The sequence below is a fragment of the Lynx canadensis genome, chromosome A1 (assembly GCF_007474595.2).
Source record: "Lynx canadensis isolate LIC74 chromosome A1, mLynCan4.pri.v2, whole genome shotgun sequence".
NCBI lineage: Eukaryota > Metazoa > Chordata > Mammalia > Carnivora > Felidae > Lynx > Lynx canadensis.
The window spans coordinates 47,799,158-47,805,596 of NC_044303.2; the positions used below are offsets into that span (position 1 = coordinate 47,799,158).

General features: G+C 43.8%; 1 pseudogene; it reads right to left on the reverse strand.

Annotated features, from left to right (window-relative positions):
- Window positions 1–304: 304 nt before the first annotated feature.
- On the reverse strand, window positions 305–1,292 carry LOC115508363 (annotated as a pseudogene).
- Window positions 1,293–6,439: the final 5,147 nt, after the last annotated feature.

A 6,439-nucleotide genomic window follows, 5' to 3' on the forward strand; every position in this document is an offset into this window, starting at 1 on the left:
TCTATTTCCCATCAAAGCACTTCTGTGTTCATTGTAATCACCTGTCTGCAGGCACATGCCCTGCAGTGGACCTGCCCTGCTGGTTCTGGGAAGGCAGGGACTCCAAGTATCCGCTGTGCTCGTGGTTGTACCCCCCTACCATGCACAGCACACATTGGGATGCGTTTTTATTTTTTAGTATTATTTTAATCATGCTCTATTATGTTTAATTAAGGATAAAGACTTCCATAGCTTCTCGGCCTTTTGGCTAAGATCACGTATAGTAAGTATGAAGACATCCAATCACATCACCTGGAAACCATTTTACCCAACACTCTATTTGGCTGCCAGTCTCTTGTCTCTCTGCTTAGCAATGGTGAGGCAGGTACCCTTTCTGCAGGGAAGAGAAATCCATGGTTTGTTGCCTTGCCAATAGCAAAAATGGTAGAGAGCCGAGTAGCAAAGCTGTTGCCATTGGCATTTTTCATGTGAACTACACCAAAAGAACCCGTTTGTCTCTCTCTGTCGGTGATGACATAAATTCTTTCCATGTTAGCACCTCTGGTCACTACACACAGATTACCAGTATCAAACTTGATGAAATCAGTAATCTTTCCAGCCTCCAAATTAATCTGAGTGGTGCCATTCACCTTGATGAGGGGATCAGAATAGTGGGTGGTATAAGCATCATGCGGCACCAGATGAGAGATTCCTTTCATTCCCACAAAGATCTTTCTCATTTTGCACAACTTATAAGTGGCCTCCTTAGGCATAATCTGATGAACAGCAAAGCAACCCTTGGTGTCACAGATCAAGCAGAAATTGTCCCCAGTCTTCTTAATGCCAACGATGTCCATAAAACCAGCAGAGGAGGTTATATCAGTTCAGACCTTGCCATCATTTTTATTTTTAAGTTTATTTATTTATTTTGAGAGAGAGAGAGAGGAAGCATGAATCGGGGAGGGACAGAGAGAGAGAGTGAGAGGAAGAGAGAGAATCCCAAGCAGGCTCTGCACTGTCAGTGCAGATGCAGGGCTCGATCCCATGAACCTTGAGATCATGACCCGAGCCCAAGTTGGATGCTTAACTAATGAGCCACCCAGGTGCTCTGAGACGTTGCCATCAATCTTAATAAAACACTATATACAGATCTTGTTTACTTCCTCTTCTGTTAGGCCATACTTAAGTCTTTTCCTTAAGAAAATGATGAGAGGGAGACATTCTCTCCATTTATGGCAACCAGTAGATGGACAAGAGGCAAACACACCAGTCAGTTTGTCCAGCAGTTAATGCTTTGGAGCGGCTACACGCATCAGGGACCATGAACTGTAGTTATGCTAGGCACCAAAAGAGGACTGCCTCCTTTTGGCATGAGAAAAGAGAGCTAAAAATATCTTTTCAGAAAAAGGTTTGGTAGGGACAGTTGAAGATCGTTCAGGGAAGAGTGTGGTATCATATCTTACTGCATACGACTGGAGTTATACAGCAGAAGAAAGGAAAGGCAAAAGATGGAACTTTATAACATACTGTGGGGTGCCTGGGTGGCTCAGTTGGTTAAGTGTTCCACTTTGGCTCAGGTCATAATCTCATGGTTCGTAGGTTTGAGTCCTGCGTGGGGCTCTGTGCTGACAGCTCAGAGCCTGAAGTCTGCTTCAGATTCTGTCTCCCCCTCTCTCTGCCCCTCCCCCACTTGCACTCTGTCTGTCTCTCTAAAAAATAAATGAACATTAAAAAAAAATTTTTTTTAATGTACTGTGACATTAACATCAGAAAAATGACACAACATGTTGGACCCAATCAGTGAAGTAATATTTACTGAGCATCTACTGGGGACAGGCCTCTGTGTTAAGGCCTTTGGGTAATCATATAGGGTTTGCTCAATAAGGACTTGATAAGGGGAGGCCTGGTTTATGCCTGTTGTCCCAGCTGAATTATTAAAAGTTCTCTCTTGTGGTCTAACATTCTAACATGTTCCTATCTGGACAGTATATTAACTGATCACACTACTCCTGAGAGATATGACTAATTCCAATTCAAATCAACAAAAGAGATAGTTCTTGATATTGGGTTAGATGCGGGTCAGAGAGTCAGCAGCCACACCTGGTGGAGGGAGGATTTAGGGCTGTCATGAGGAAATTCACCCAAGAAAATTACTGGGAGAAAGAAAGAAACAAATCTAAAACTCTAAATAGAGTCAAGAAATCTCTAAAAGGAAGATCTGGTGGCTGATTTTGACAGGAGTCTAAAAGGGCATCTTTTTCAAGATGTTGCCATCCCTTCTTGGTCTGAAATTTCCACTGTAAGAGTTATCCGCTGGGTTTCTACAAAAAAAAAAAAAAAAAAAAAAAAAAAAAAGCAGTGGGGAAGGGGTAGAATCTTGTCTTCAGAAGGTCAACTATTAAAAAAAAAAAGAGACCTCCCCTCCCATTCTTGGAAAGCCTTTCCTCCTTTGCCGGTGAGCAACAGTTGGAACAATTGGAGACTGCTTGGGCAGGGGACTGGGAAAACAAGAAGGCATAGATCCTGAGGAAGCTTGGAAGAAACTGACAATTGCCCAGACCCAGTGGGGGCCTTGAAAGGAGAGATGCGTCCCGTCCTGCCGTCCTGTCCTGTCTACCTGGAAGAGCTGAGACATTGTAACTGAAGGGAGGTGGCCATGAGAGAGAAACCAGAATGAAATCAAGTGTAATGGCGTGGAGGACTTGTTTTCTCCATGAGAATTCAAGGGGCTGGCCTCTTGATAAAAATCAAGATAGCCACACACTGTGATGAACAGGGCGGGGGTCTGTGCCTCTGGGGAACAGAGGAGTGCTGGACCCATACGGGGGAGAGGGAAAGAGCTTTACTGGATGTTGTGAGTGGGAAGTCAAGGGAGAGGGAGAGAGGTGTCTAAAGAGGATTTTTAGGATCATTTACTGTGTATGGTTTGTAAAAACACTTTTCCTGATCTATGAGAGTTGCATAGGCATTACCAGCTTCACCCAATAGTGTGGACTCTGGCAAGGGTCTGGGGACCTCCATGTATGCCAAGCACATAGCTGTATGGGTGTTTTTGACAGAATAAATATTGTAGATGTGATTAATAAAGTACAAGCGATCAAAAGCATTACTGAAGTCACAGTGGCTTCTTGCTATATATAGCCTCCCATCAATAGATAATAGAAGAGAGATTTTTGTGTGGGAGTGTAAGGAAGAGCCTTGAAAAGTTTCAGAAGGAGACAGGTGACAAACACCAGTCTAGGGACATCCTCAATTTTTTATTAATCCCCCTGTGTCTTCACTGCTTTATTCCTTAACATATAGTGTCAAACTTTCCTATAGAAATGGCATGTGGTTTTTGCCCTTAATAAGAACCTGGGGGCTATTTCTGACATAGAAATGGATGTCTTCCATGAGTTTTCTCTTGGAGGATGAGATAAGAAAGAGGCAGATACATGCTTAAAGCATGTCTTGGATGTTTTCTTTGACTATGACAGTGTTAAAAATGCAGACGGGCAAAAGAAAACAGACTTATCTCTGAATGGACTGTTTATTTCTGTGGTGATTAACTCACAGTGTTGTGTTCTTGCATAAAATCCTTGCGTTCCCCCTCATCGCGGTCCTGTCCCGTCTGCTCTGGTTCAGCCACACTAGCTGCAGTATGCACGTACTACCGTGGCCATACTTCCTTCTCGCTGTTAGCATTGAAGGATTGTAGTGTTGTGAACAATGTGCATGTGTATTTCTGTTCCAGCCTCTTTCACTTAACATAGTGAGCGTTAATGTTCCCACATGATTCAGATATTCATTGAAAATTACTGTTTTCCTAGATTCCCATATGCATATTCTATAACTCACTTAACTCTTTTGTGGGCAATTCCTAGGTTTTTACCATTAGAAATAATGCCGTGGTTTCCAGTATTGTGGGAGCATGTTACTTGCCCCTTCCCCCAGTTGTTCTTCTGAGAGTGGCAGCCTGTTGTTCTCTGGGCCCCACATTCTCGCGCTGTCAGCCGTGTACTCCAGAGCGGCTCTGGACCTGACCATATGGCCTCTGTCTAATCACAGGATTCCCCTGCCCACAGCAATTGGCTCAGCCATTGGCTGGCGATCCAAACTGAGCAACTAGAAGCAGTGAGTGTTTGGCTGAGACTTCTGAGAGACTCACACTTTTTCCTCAAAGGTTTTACAAAGGAGAGGCCAAGAAAGAGATACTGGTGAGACTGTCTTGCCACCCTGGGCAGCCTCACAATGACACCCATGAGGAAAGCAGGGTGGAGCCAGAAGACAAAAACAACAGAAAACAAAACAAACAACAAACAAAATCTGAGTTTTGACAAGGATTTAAACTCTGACTTCAGCCTGTTCTGCACCTGAACTTTTCATTTGTTGAACCAGTAAATCCTGCAGCTACACCCCCTCCCCCCCCCCCCACACACACACCCCACACCCCTTATTTTTAAATCTGATTGCATTGAGAGCTTGGGCTCTGTTGTAACTTTTTTGTTCACATGTCATTGACTTCACAGCATATTGTGTCCTTTAGATAATAAGAGCTAACAGGTACCCAGGGTTCACCTTGTGTCAGGCAACATGTTAAAGACTTTACATTCATTATCATAGTTAGGCCCAATAAGTCATTGGAAGTAGTAACTCTTATAATCTTCATTTTACACATTGGACGTTGAGGCTTAAGGAAAAGACCAGAACAAAACGTCAGTGTAGAGTCACAGGTCAGCAAGCGGCAGGACCCAGATTCTATCCTAAGCCTGCTTCCAGAGCCAGAGCTACATCACAGTCTGCCTTTCTGTTTCTCATTTCCTTTATTTATTCCCTAAGAACAGAATGAATTTTGTGTGAAATCAGAGAGACTGGAGCAAGTCAAGTCCCTTTAAAAGGCAGTGTAGTTAAGGGTTTTTGTCTTGGAGCAAGATACAAGAAACTAAAGGACTGGATTTTAGAAGGAGCATTAAGAAGGAGAAGGGTCTGGGTGGGGGTGGGGATGGGTTAAATGGGTGGCAGGCATTAAGGAGGACACTTTTAGGGGTGAGCACTTGGGTGTCATATGTAAAAGATGAATCACTGGGTTCTATTCCTGAAGCCAAGACTACGCTGTATGTTAACTAACTTAAATTTAAATTAAAAAAAAAAAAAGGAGAAGGGTCTGAGAAAAGCCTCATAGGTGGGACTGGCAGTGATTGTGTGCACGTGAGTGTGTGTGTGTGTGTGTGTGTGTATACGATGGAACCATGTTAAGATTCTTTCCTATCACAGAGTCTCGGATTCAAAGAAGTCTAATCTATGCAGAGTGAGAACTCGTGTGGAAACATAAGTGAGGAGATTAGACCAGATTTTGAATCCTACTTTATTTATTTATTTTTTAAAAATGTTTATTTAGTTTTGAAAGAGAGAGAGCAAGCAAGCGAGGGAGGGGCAGAGAGAGGGAGACAGAGGATCTGAAGCAGGCTCTGCACTGACAGCATTTAGCCTGAGGCGGGGCTCGAACTCACGAACGGTGAGATCATGGCCTGGGCCAAAGTTGGACGCTTAACCGACTGAGCCACCCAGGTGGCCCCAAATCCTAGTTTAAGAAGTCTAATTGTGATATTATGTACACTAGAGAGCTCTCAGTTCCTCCAGAAGGCGTGGTGGACTATGTCCTTGGTGGCCTGCAATGAACCGTACATCCTAGTTAGTATTCATGCCCTGTGTACTTCCCTCCACATTGATTTAAGCTTGACCATTTAACGAGCCTTGGCCACTATGACATCAGCAGACATAATGCAAGAAGAAGCTAAAGAAGCTTTTGCACATTTGGGTTTATTCTCTTAGAAGGCTCTTTCTTAGAATCCAGCTGCCACCTGTGAAAAAGCTCAAGCAGCCACAGAGAAAAGTCCATGGAGGAGAAGTGAGGTCACCTGGCTGACGGCTCTAGCTGTCCTCACCTTTTGACATCCACTACCCCTTGCTAACCATTTGAAATGAGGCCATTTCAGTGCCCCCATCATCCTGGTGTCCTAGTCACCACAACATAAGGCAGAAGAATCACCCAGCAGCCAGCCCTTAGAATGGTGAAAATGAAGAAGTTGTTGTTTTGAGCCACTAAGTTTGAGACAATTTGTGATGCAATAATAGATCATCGAAAGGGTTGGAAATGGTCTTCCTGCTTCCCACCCTCCCATTCTACCTTCTGGCAAATATAATGGGCTCTTTGGGCAATGCAAAGACACAGAGAAGAAAGCCTCATGATCCCCGTCCTGATTCTTGCACCTCTGCCCCTACCCTGCATGTTTTTGAGCTTCAGACATTTATTTATAGCTGCCTATCAATATTTCCCAAGCAGAATTCATTTTCTTGGACTTCAAAACTCCCCTCCTTCCCCTTTCTCCGTTTTGGTTATTGATATTGTCCTGTACGCAGCTGGACAGGTTAGAAATCTCAGATTCATTTGATTCTCCCTTCTCTCTCCTCCCCATGTTGA